This window comes from Phascolarctos cinereus, unplaced genomic scaffold (genome assembly GCF_003287225.1).
Source record: "Phascolarctos cinereus isolate Bilbo 61053 unplaced genomic scaffold, phaCin_HiC Scaffold_9;HRSCAF=440, whole genome shotgun sequence".
Classification (NCBI taxonomy): domain Eukaryota; kingdom Metazoa; phylum Chordata; class Mammalia; order Diprotodontia; family Phascolarctidae; genus Phascolarctos; species Phascolarctos cinereus.
Window position 1 is genome coordinate 195,388,686 of NW_027556402.1, and position 13,296 is coordinate 195,401,981.

Genomic DNA, 13,296 nt, shown 5'->3' on the forward strand with positions numbered 1-13,296 from the left:
GAAAAAGTGGCCTTTAATCCCATTCTTGGTAATAAAACAATCTCCAATAACACACTGTCCAAGAGAACAGTCTACAATAATACCATGTAAAAGAGTAGCCCGCACTCATCCCATTAGTAAGAAAATGGCCTACAAAAATCACTCTCGGTAAAAGAATAAGAAAAAAACACAGATATGAGGAAAACCATGACGCTTAAAATGCATAAAGCATCTTTAATTGAATTGAAACCTGTATCTCATTTTGGAAATGTAATATACATTCAGAAATGACACAGTCATTTAGAGGCCTCAGACTAGAATTTGCCACTGGCTAGGGCAGAGAAAGGAAACAGCGAATAGTAATTCACTTTTCTCCTATTCCCAACACCACATCTAGATGTTTCTTTCTATACTTCTTATCACTTTCTCTTTTTCATCTTCTGTAGCTTATCCTAACAATATAACAGTACAGTAGTTGACAAATAACACATGAAAGGCTTATTAGATCAATGCTCCCTCAAACCCTGGACATTAGAGCAACAAGTGGGGGAAACAGCATATTTCTGCCCCTTCTTTGCCACAAACAGGGCATGGACTCCCAAAACTTGGAACTTGAAAACAAATCGCATGTGAAAACAGGACTCTCTACTTCCCTATTTTTTCATAGGTTTTTTACAAACACCAATAGAAATACAGCTATCTTCACAAATGGGATCTCCATTACAACTCCTTATTTATTTTGTTTGTTTTTCAGTCTAAGCTCAGGGGGTCATAAAATTATTGTCCCCCTGCTCATTGTATTCTGAAAACACCAATGGGAAAAAGAATGGACAGAAATACCTAAATAAATTTGCATGTATAAACCTGGTCATTTTATAATCATGAACAGTTGCTGAGATTAAAAGTAACTCTACTTGATTGGATAAGTATGAAGAATAGATGACAACCGGATGCCACAATCTCAGATGTGGAAGAAACCATAAACCGTAGATTATCAGAGTTGGAAGAGATCTTAGAACACGGAGCAAAGAATATCATGGCAGCAAGAACCCTCGGAAAGAATTTCTTAGCAAAATTTCTTGTCCAAACAAAAGTGGAATGAACAATGCTGTTAGTTCCTTAATTGAAAGATGCATGACCATTTATCAGAATGTTGTAGGAGTACTGGGGCCCAGGTAGGATGGGTTGGACTAGAGGACTTCTGAATTCCTATCCAACTGAGATCAAATGAGTCAAAAAAAAAATGGAATATCAGAGCTAGAACGTCAGCAACTTTGAGATACTCTAATCTAGCACAGGCTTTTTACAGAAGAAGAAACTGTTCTGAGACAAGCCTAGTGATACGATTTCTTCAATTAGCAGTGGAGTTGGAACTAGAATTAGCACTTTTGACAAACATCTAAGTCCAAGTGAAGTAATTTCTCTTAATAAATAAAACACATTTTAGTCATTTCATTTCCATCTGGTGACATGTGCCTGTTCCCAGCTGTAATTTGTGTCTTTTCTGTTTTGGATGAAGTATTAGTGTCAAAATCTCCTTATTTGTAGGGGAGAGAAAATCTAAACAAGAATGTTTAAATAAGATGATAGATAATTAAAAGTTAATTAGTGTGGTATAGATAGTAACTACTATAGAAGTCCTGAAGACACTGTCAGCTGAGGTCAGCAGGAAAAACTTCAGTGGGGAGGTAGAATCTTGAATCTTGAAAAAGGAGATGGAATTTGGATAGAGAAGAAAAAACTAGGAAATCTACATAAACATAATATACACAGTTGTTCTATAATTCAGCAAAGCAAATTAATATTCACTCTTCTAGTCTTTCAATTTGGTTCAATTTAGTTCACTGTGAAAATGTTTTATTTTTCTTCCTTACCATTATACTTGAAAAATTAGATGAGTTCAGAGTATAATATTCATCTACACAAACATCTTTGAATCATGGATCCGGGAGGCTGGGCCAGGCAGGCCATTATTAAAGACTCTGATCTAGCCAACATATTCCACACTCAAAGCTGTCAAGACTTAATGGAAGTCTTGATTGAAGTGACTCTGCATCCCTATTAAATGAAGAAGCAAAGTTTTAGCCTGACCAGCATGAATAGCTTTATACATATGCATGCATACACACACATATTGATGGAGATATGCACTAATGGAAATGCAGCAATTAACCTTTCGGGACCAGATTTGTGATTCCATTGCTATAGCAAGCACCTTATAAAAAAAAAAAATCCTCTGTCAATGCAGACCTTCACCTTCTCTGCAACTTGCTGCCTTAGTTTCCGGGACTTGGTCAGCGTTAGCATATGTCACAGGCAGAACTGACATCTCTTGTGGATTACGCCACCCTGCATCTAATGCTACAAATGAACTGCTTATTTTCTTTACTTTTTTTTAAATTAAATCTATTTATTTATTTATTTTTACTTTTCAACATTCACTTTTACAAGATTTTGAGTTCTAAATATTTTACCCTCCCCCCTCCCCAAGACAGTCTGCAATCTGATATAGGCTATACATGTACAATCATATTAAACATATTTCCACACTAGTTGTGTTGTGAAAGAAAAATCATAACAAAAGATAAGAACCACAAGAAAGAAGAAAAGGAAGAGAAAACTGCATGTTTCAATCTGCATTCAGACTCCATAGTTCTTTCTTTGGATATGGATAGCATTTTCCATCATGAGTCTTTTGGAATTGTCTTAGATCCTTGCACTGCTGAGAAGAGCTAAGTCTATCAAAATTAGTCATCACACAATGTGGCTGTTACTGTGCACAATGTTCACCTGGTTCTGCTCACTTCACTCAGCATCAGTTCATATAAGTCTTTCCAGGTATTTCTGAAATCTGCCTGCTCATCATTTTTATGGAACAATAGTATTCCATTGTATTCATATATCACAACTTATTTAGCCATTCCCCAATTGATAAGTATCCCCTCAATTTCCAATTCTTTGCCACCACAAAAACAGCTGCTGTAAATATTTTTGTACATGTGAGTCCTTTTCCCTTTTTTATGATCTCTTTAGGATACAGACCTAGTAGTGGTTTTGCTGGATCAAAGGGTACACAGTTATATAGCCCTTTGAGCATAGTTTCAAATTTGTCTATATTTTCAAACACTCAGATGGATCTATGATATTGTCAATGTGGATATTTCCTCCAATAAGACCATAATAGGTCCACATCTGCCTGTGTGACTCTTCTCCACATCCTTCTAAAAGTTCACCATAAGACCCAAATGCGCACAGGCCTTCCCCACTTTCTCCTGACTTCAAAAGGATCACACAGACTATCTGCTGGTTATCCCTTATATCACCACATGGGCAGCCCTGTCTTCTTTTTCAATTATATATTTGTTTGACAATATCCTTTAGCCAAGTTCTTGGTCATGGTTCTTTATTTGTTAGGTATTGCAGTCAGTTCACACCCACAATACATCTTCCCATTGATCTCTCATTTTTAATTATTTGGAGAATGTTGCATTCCAGAGCTAGCTCTTGTAAAACCACCATAGGAGAATAATGTGATGAGAAATAAATACCCTTAGTTTTGGGAGGACTATTTGGGGTCACTAAAAGACCTTTCCAACTTTCTGAAGGTAACTTAGGTTTTTTTTTTTTAATTTAATTTGGGGCCCAAATCTTTGTCTCATTTACAATGCTTATCCAAAATATAGATAGATAGATATGTGTGTATGTATGTATATGTATATATGCACGCATGTGTGTATGTATATTATAAACATATACATATACACACACTGATAAACTGTATAAAGTAATGAGTATATATACGTATTTAAATGAAATTTTTATTGTGTATAATTATATTATGTATATCATACTGCAATATGTATTTATATGCTGAGTATATACACGTACATACACACACTAAATATATGCGTATATTGTACATATACTCAACAAACTCGTTAAGTCAGCCCTTAATTATAAATCATTCTAGGGACAATACGTATTTTTTATCCACTTGGTTTTTCCATCAGGAGTAGATGGGTTTAAATCTTTTGAGTGGCTATGTGTGTTATACAGGAGGCTCTTAAGTGCCCTATGATTTGATGCAGCCAGAACAATATTATCCAGAAACAGAAACTGTAGCTATATTTAGACATGTCTTCTTCCTTCCTCCACCCCCCTTTCTCTATCTCTCTCATATACACACATTATTATATTATTAACTACATGTATTAAAATGTACACACATATTTAACCATAATTATATGGATATATACACATGTGTATATATAAATACATGTGTGCATATATAATTATCTAAAGAATATATATAATTATAGTGTGTATATAATAGGTTTGTGTGCATGTATAATGCATGTGTGTATGCTCATGCATATATATGTGTAGACATATACATGCATATATATACATGTATATTCTATGTGAACATAATTATGCATGGAGAATATATAATGATAGTATACATAGCTAAATAAGCACTGCATATATATCTGCATACATGTACATAATATATATTTTTACATGTGTATGCACACATATGTTTGTATATACAATTCTATCTATAGAATATGTGTATGTGTATACATAGATATATATGTGTGCACATACATGTGTATGTACATATAATTCTATCTAGAAAATATGTACATATATATAGTTACAGCGAATCTATAAATAAATAGGTTTATATATAGTATGTGTATATAGTTATGTCTAGAGAATACATGTATAACATAAAGCTGTACTACATAGGAAACATTTAAAATAATCTATAGGTATTGATTTATAACCTGTATAATACTATATTATATAGCATACTGTATTATACTGTATAATACTGTCTGTATAATACTAGGTATGACTTTCTAGTATTACGCAGACATGTATATGCACATACACAAGCACATACATATATTTGTTACGTTATGAAGTCCCCTACATTCTACAAGCTGCATTCTATATACTTGCTGTCTCTTGAAGCTAGATTATTTCCAGATCTAAAATTCTGCTTCCTATGTTCTAGCAAGATGAGGAACCTGTGGCCTTCTAGGTCCTGGGTGTGGCCTTTTGACCGAGTCCAAGGTTTACAGAACAAATCCTTTTATGAAGGGGATCTGCTCTGTGAAGTTTGGATTCAGTCGAAGGGCCACACTAGAGGGCCACATGTGGCCTTGAGGCTGCAGGTTCCCCACCCCGGCAGATCGAAGGTCTCCTCTTTACTATGTTTTCTAAAGGCTCCTTCTAGCTTTGACATCCCTGTATCCTAAGGTCCCATTCTATGCTGACCAGAGTCCAAGAATTTGACAAATGTAAGGGATTCGTGATGAGTCTGCATGAGCCCATTCATGGCAGAGAAGGTACTGATGCAGAAGGGGCAGAAGAGTTCCCATGCCACACGCTGTTTTTTTGAATATGTTTTTATACCTAGACTCAAATTGACAGCGATTTTGCTATCCATTTGAGCCTGATGCCTACACTCTGGGACTTCATTTCCACTTGGATAGAAAACTAGTCAATTGGTAGATAATGAGGCAATTTGCTCCCTATGAAGGGCAGGTAGTAGACGAATTAATATTGGGAAATTGTCAGAATTCATTGCTGATTACTTGCAATGCTTATGAAAATTCATTGGTCCATTAAAATGCAAAACAGAAAATATCATGCCCATTCCTTTGATAGGGGAACAGTTTTCTTGTTGCCATAGATCATGCTGGACAGTGAGCCTCTGGGTTCTAGGTTCAGCTCTGCTCTTCACTTACTGTGTGATACTGGGCAAGTCATTTCTCCCCTCTAGACCTCAGTTTCCCAATTTTCAAAATGAGGATCTTAGACCAGATTGTCTAAATTTCACCTTGTTGGTTCTACCAAGAATGGTAAGAAAAGATAAGGCAGGTTTCTGACTCATTAATTCCCTTGAAGCTTCACCCTTTTGTCAGAAAAGCACACTTTCTCTACTACCATCTGTTCTAACATACAGGCCCATTTCCACACTGGGAGACTCTACCTAGGGCCATCCTTATCTGACTATATCAGAAAAGCTGTGACAGTGGACAAACTGTCTAAGGCCCTCCATCAATCTGACAGCTTCGTTTCATACTTTCCTTTGCAAACCAACTGACTGTCCCCTGATGGACCCCAACCTGTCCTTCGTGCCTCCATGCATTCACGGAGATTTACCCCCAGTACCAAAAACACTTCCTACTCATCTCTACCTGTTGAAATATTTCCCTTCCTTCAATAAAGAGGTATTATTTTCTTTTTGACAACCCTGAAGTGTACCATGGGCTCCTTTCTCAAATTATCCAGCAATAATTGGTTCAGATCTCTGCTTTGCTCCCTCCCCACTTCTATCCAGTTTGTCTTTATTCGTTGAACATTCTCAAAACTGGAGGAGAGAGAAAGCTTAGTTAGATATCATCCCTACCACATTCATCTCATATCCCTCCTACTTGATCTCAAGCTTCTTGAGGGTAGAAATAGTTTTGGTTTTGTTTGTTTGTTTGTTTGTTTTTTAAGGCAATTGGGGTTAAGTGACTTTCCCAGGGTCACACAGCTAGTAAGTGTCAAGTGTTTGGTCTGAGGCCGAATTTGAGCTCAGGTCCTCCTGACTTTGGGGCCGGTACTCTATCCACTGCCTCAATTGTTTCATTTTTTAAACTTGTATTTCAGCACCCAGTACATAAAAGAAGGAAGGAAGAAGGCATTTATTAAGCACCTACTACATGCCAAGCACAGTACTGAATGTCTTATAAATATGATCTCATTTTACCCTCACAGCAGCTCCTTGAGAGGCAGGTGCTGTTATTTTTCCTGTTTTACAGTTGAAGAAATCAAAACAGGCAAAGATGAAGTGAGTGACTTGTCCAGGGACACGCAGCTATTCAGTGTCTGAAGCTGGCTTTGATCTCAGGTCTTTCTGACTCTAGGCTGAGAATTCTATATACACTGTACCACCTACCTGCCTTCTTTGTACATGATATACTCAATATTTATTTGTTAAACTGAAGTGAATTAACTGAATCATATCAGCTCATCCAAACTCCTTATTGTAAGGATCAGTAAACTGAGGCCCAAAGGATGGCCCTCACTCAATGTCAGCTGTTCACAGAAGTAAGACTGGGAGTAAGGCATATTGATTCCCAGACTAGTCCTAGAATATTGGAGATCCAAGCCCCAAGTCTGAAAGGGAGAAGTGATTCTCCCAAGGTCATGTATCAAGAAAGTGATAGAGCACCCAATAAATATTTGTCAACGGGTTGTTATTTTTTTTTAAACAGAGTTTTCATATGGACAGACTCAGACTTACTCAGTCTTCCCATGATTCCTTAGACAGAAACTTTAATTCATGGTCTATAGAAATTCTAGGGGATACAAGTTTGCCTAAGTCTCACTTGAGTGTCTCTAAGACATATCTGTATCTTATTCATTATTACAGCATCTCCACAGACAGTGGAGAAGGGCAGAAATAATGCAAAACATGGTTTCTAGCCGAGTTCCTCCATAGCTGGGGTGTGACGTTAGGAAGGGCCAAACACCTGTTAGAGGTTATACTGAGCCTCAGGAGAGATGGACCACATCTTTTTTCACAATAGCAAGTTTCATCTTCTTTTTTTTTTTTTTTTGGTGAGTTCCCAGAAAGGGAAATTACTTCAGTGTGTGGGAGTGGACAGAAAAAGAAATACAAGGAGCATTTACTAGACAAAGTAAGTTGTGGGAGGGAATGTCTGCTGATGGGAAAGAAGGCCTGAATTCCTTAGAGTAAAGCAGTTAAGCTGAAGGAAATAAACTTTCTCCAGGCAGGAAAAGAAACACCTTAGGGCCTAAGAGTATAACTCCCAAATGAAATGGGTCTTAGCTAACTTCTATATACATCTTCCATACAAGCTAATATCTGTCCAATAGTGCTTTATTTAATTATACACCTACTTAAAGGCTACTTTCCCCATTTCCATCTACATTGGTGAGCTGGATTCCTAGAGCTTGGCTATTTCCCTCCCTCAAAATTCCCAAAGTAATCCTGAGGAATTGGGAAGGGTTTCTAATACTCATGCTAATTAAGAACTAATAATAATTAACAAATTAATTTTATAATTTATTATCTTATAATTTAATAATTAATTAATAATAAATCGAATACTCATGAGCCCCTATCTGATGTGCTCTGTATTGATTACCAGCCAGCCTCTCTTAATCAATTCTTAGAAAGGAGTATTTAATAATGTGGTATAGTAGAAGAACTGTTGGTACAAGAACATCTCCCCAGACCAAAGGATATAAACAGGTCATTTTTAGAAAAGGAAACCAAAGTTATCAATAGTCATATAAAAAGAATGGTCTAAATCATTAATAATTAGAAAAATTAAAATTAAAGTAACTTTGAAGTACCACCTCACATCCCTCAGATTGACTAACATGACAGAAAAGGAAAATAACAAATGTTGGAAGGGATGTGGAAAAATAGGGACGTTGGTGCACTGTTTAGTGGAGTTGTGAACCAATCCAACCATTCTGGGAAGCAATTTGGAAGTATGCCCAAAGGGCTATAAAACCATGCATAACCTTCAACCCAACAATATCACTACTTGGTCTGTGTCATGAAGAGATCAAAGAAAAAAATATTTATAGCAAATGTATTTAAGGCAGCTCTTTTTGTGGTGGCTAAGAATTGGAGACTGAGGTGATGACCATCAATTAGAGAACGGCTGGGCAAACTGTGGCGTATGATTTTAATAAAATGTTATTGTATTGTAAGAAATGACAGCCAGAATGACTTCATAAAAACCTGGAAAGACTTACATGAACTGATACAAAGTGAAGTGAGCAGAACCAGGAGACCATTGTACACAGTAACGACAACATTGTGTGACAAGCACCTTTGATAGACTGGCTCTTCTCAGCAATACAATTATCCAAGACAATTGCAAAGGACTCGGTTAAAAATTCTATCCACCTCCAGAGAAAGAACTAATGTCAGCTGAATACAGACCAAAGAATACTATTTTTCTCTTCCGTCTTTCCTTCCTTCCTTCCTTCCTTCCTTCCTTCCTTCCTTCCTTCCTTCCTTCCTTCCTTCCTTCCTTCCTTCCTTCCTTCCTTTCTTCTTCCTTCATTCTTTCCTTTCCTTCTTTCTTGATTGAATTTTCTTGCACAAAATTACTAATAAGGAAAGTTTAAGATAATTGTACATGTAAAAAAATGATGAACAGGATGTTTTCAGAAAAATCTGGGTAGACTTATATGAACCAATGGAAAGTGAGGTGAACAGAATATGCACATTAATAGCAATATTGTAATGATGATCAACTATGAAAGACTTTGCTAATTCTCAGCAATACAATAATCCAAGACAATTCTGAAGGACTTACAATGAAAAATGCTATCCACCTCAGAGAAAGAAGTAATGTAGTCTGAATGCTGATCTAAGTATACTTTTTTACTTTATTTTTCTTGAGGTTTTTTTTTTGTCTGCATTTCCTTTTGTAACACAGCTAATATGGAAATGTTTTGCATGACTGCACATGTATAATCTATATCAAATTGCTTGCTTTCTTAAGGAGGGAGAAAGTGAGAGAATTCAGAACTCAAAATTAAAAAAAAACAAATATTAAAATTTTTAACATGTAATTAAGACAAAACAAAATCAAATGAATTGAACTGAATTGAAAGATTTAACTATTCTGGTCAATACAATGATCCACGATAATCCCAAAGGACTTATTACAAAAAATGCTGTCCACCTCCAGAGAGAGAACTGATGAACTCTGTTTACAGATTGAAGTATGTTGTACTTGATTTTTCTTGTCTTTTTTTTTTTTGGCAACATGGCTAATATGGAAATGTTTTGCATGACTTCAGATGTAAAATGGGTATCATACTGCTTGCTTTCTCAGTGGGTGGGGGAAGGGCTAAGGAGAAGACAAGAATTTGGAATTCAAAATTTTAAAATGTGACAAAAATATTCACCCTGAAGTTTGGGACACATTCTTTCACACGTACATACAGATTTCAGGGGAAAGTGAGCTCAAACTTAGAGACCACATGCAGCCAAAGGATAATTGTGGCTTGTGGTTATTGGAAATCCATTTACCTTTTTTTAGAGTCTTCATTAAGTTCTCCTTTGGTGTAGTTCTCTGTTCGGCTCTGGGGGTTGATGCCCTTAGAATGAATGAATGAATGAATGAATGAATGAATGAATGAATGAATGAATGAATGAATGAATAAGCATTTATTATGCTAAGTGCTAGGGATGTAAATAGAAAAGTAAGAAAGTCCCTTCTCTCAAGGAACTTACAATCTAACAGGGGAAATGACATATATAGAAAATGAAGGTGAAAGCCAGATGGAAAGAGCCCATGACCCTTAAGGTACAGAGACAAAGCACACAGTAATGTCTCTTCTTTAATATGCCATTTTCACAGATAAAATGATATTTTCTAATGTGCAACCATTTGACAGTGTGAAGTATTTCAGTGGCAAAAACTTGTTTTTCTGAGTCTCCAAAAGATGTGACCATAGCACCTGCAGGAACAGGAGCCAGGCTACATCTCCACAGGCCTTCTTTCCCAGAATAATGGCTGAGGGCACTGGGCTAGAAGCATTTCTATCCCAAAGAATCTTGGGTTCAGGGTCCTGGGATCTCCCCATCAGGATCTGAAGGGAAGTGGCAGTCAAGGTGATAGTGGTGGCTTAACTTGCCTGGCACATGCTACCTTCTCTTTCTTCCTCGGGGTTCCATGCTGCTAGAGTTCTAAGGGTTGGTGCCTTTAGAAAATTTCCAAGCTACCTTTCCTTTCTGTGTCTAACTTGTCCTTGGCTCATGGTATAGGTTGCCATCAGTGCTGAGGGTAACACTACCAACAATGCCAGTGGGAAGTCCAAAATTTCTGACCTCTCAAAGTTCACAGGGTCATCCTCTGATAAAATTTGGGGGCACAGGACACAAATACTACGTCCTCCCAAGAGATTTCATTTACCACTACACTGGCTTGCTCTTGGAATTCTGGATTCAAAATTAGATTATTGTTTTATCCAAGCTGCATTGGACATGGATGATTTTCTTCAACCAAGCATAAGACCTTATGCATATTGTGTCATCTGCTTTCATTCAATTCTTACTATCTCCTAATGGGGATGATAGCTTAAATCTTTCATTGACTAAAATGACTCAATAGAAATATCTAGGAATGGGCCGTGACTGGTTTACACCATTGATTATATAACTCAAAGAAATGTTCATACCTAATAAAGGTATCAGGGAGTAGAACATTTCATTATTTGTGTTAATTGTGGTTATGAAAAGGAAGACAGTCCCTGTTTTTAAGATTACATTCTAATGGAGAAAAACAACACAAAAAATAGAGCTGAAATGCAACTGACATGGGGGCATAGTGTCCACAACGTCCAGAACTTCAGAAATAGAGCTGGGAAGGGAATGAACATTGGCTGGCATGGGTCTCTCCCCCAAAATGGAAGCCCCAGTAGGACTCCTCCTGTGAATATATCCAATGAGAAAAGGGGGCCAACATGGTGGAGGGAAGTTCCAGGGTGAGATAGGAGGTGAGACACAGTGGTAAAGTCCAGAAAGTCAGAAGTAGAGCTGGGAGCAGGATGGACTGGATGATACAATGACCTTGGGGCAAGTCCATGGGCATCAGTATCATCCTCTAGCCTGAGCGAGAGCCCCAGGACTTGAAATCAGAAGGAAACTAGTTTAAATCCTGCCTCAAGCACTTCCCAGCTACATGTCACTAGAGTTGTGCCTCAGTTTCCTCATCTGTATATAAGGATAATAATAGCATCTACCCAAGGGGATTAATATGAGAATCAGAGGAGATAATGTATATAACACACTTGGCAAACTTTAAGGCACCATGTAAATGTGAGCTATTATTAACTTCAAAATCACAAAGATGTATATAGGAAGTCAGTTTAGCCACAACAGGGGCCAGAGCCGACTAATGTATCCTACCAAACAAAAAAGATTCTTAGGGCCAAGTTGTCAGCCCTGCCACTATTGGGCAAATGAGCAAACTAGGCTCCCATCAGTAAGTGTCAGGCTTCCACAATCCCTACTATGAAGATCAGAGAAGAGAGCAGAATTTTTTCACCTCCCATTAAAATTCACTCTGATGAGGACATTGGCTTCTCAGCTACTGACAAATGGCCTGCCAGACTGTGCAGGCTTAAAACTGGCAAGACCTTTGGCAATCACTTACTGAATCTCTTTAGGCCTCTGTTTCCTAATTTGTTAAACGGGGATGATAAATTGCAGCACTTTCTCCCTCACTTTTGTCAAAGCACATATTTCACAGCTTCCTCTTCCCTTCTATTTTATAGGAGGCATAGAGTATCCTTACACTTAGCTATGTCCATACAACTGCTCAAGAGACGCAATATTGTATGGTGTTGGGGTTCTCCTCCTTGGAAGTCTTGAAGCAGAGGTTAGACTACCCTCTAGGTTCTCAAGCTCAGCCCTTTGACTGAATCCAAACTTCACAGAACAGATCCCCTTAACCAAAAGATTTGTTCTGTAAAACTTAGACTCAGTCAAAAGGCCATAGCTAAGGACCTAGAAGACCACATGTGGCCTCTAGGCCACAGGTTCCCCACCCCTGGGTTAGATGACCACTTTAGGTATGCCATAATGGGAATTCCTTTAGTATATAAGTTGGACTGGTAGCCACTGATGTCCCTTCCAATTTGCAAAATTTATGATTCTTTGATTGGTCTTCTGAGCCCTCCCTCCTCAGTTTGACTGCCCTGCATCAACCTTTTCCTGGGAAAGCAAAATATTCTCATCTGTTCGAAGTGATTCCATTTCAGCCTGAAGGAGAGAGATTGTCACTCTTCCTCAGTACATACAGGTAGAAGACTGCATGACCCTCCTGTGTCTTTGTAAATTATCATGATGATCTATTTCTAACAAGGAGATGACTTTCCCTTTATGTGACTCACTTTTTGGTGAATTCTCTGGTCATCTGAAGCCCAGAATTTCTTCAGCATTGGATATAGATTTCATTAATTAAACTGCATTTATTTTTTTTCAGCCTTCTTCATATCCTAACAAATAAATAATAAACAAAACAAATCAATAAATATTCTTTATCTAATTATTTAATTAATAATTAATTAATTAATAATGCTTCTGTTTATATATTAATTAAATAAAACAAATATTAAAATAAATTATAATAATTAGTAAATTAAAACAAAAATTAAAATGTTTAAATTAAATAAATAACAAATAAATAAATGAAACACCTCTTAAATATCATAGATTTAAAGAGGTTTCTGAGTAGCACCTCAAACTCAACATGG

At 37.0% G+C, this 13,296-nt stretch overlaps 1 long non-coding RNA gene across 1 annotated transcript; it reads right to left on the reverse strand.

The window, feature by feature from the left end:
• Positions 1 to 1,858: 1,858 nt before the first annotated feature.
• LOC110212163 (uncharacterized) lies at positions 1,859 to 13,032 on the reverse strand. The gene is made up of 3 exons (XR_002325587.2): positions 12,934 to 13,032; positions 10,067 to 10,134; positions 1,859 to 2,037 (listed from the first exon to the last, which is right to left on the reverse strand). It is a non-coding gene; the product is annotated as an uncharacterized LOC110212163 (long non-coding RNA).
• Positions 13,033 to 13,296: the final 264 nt, after the last annotated feature.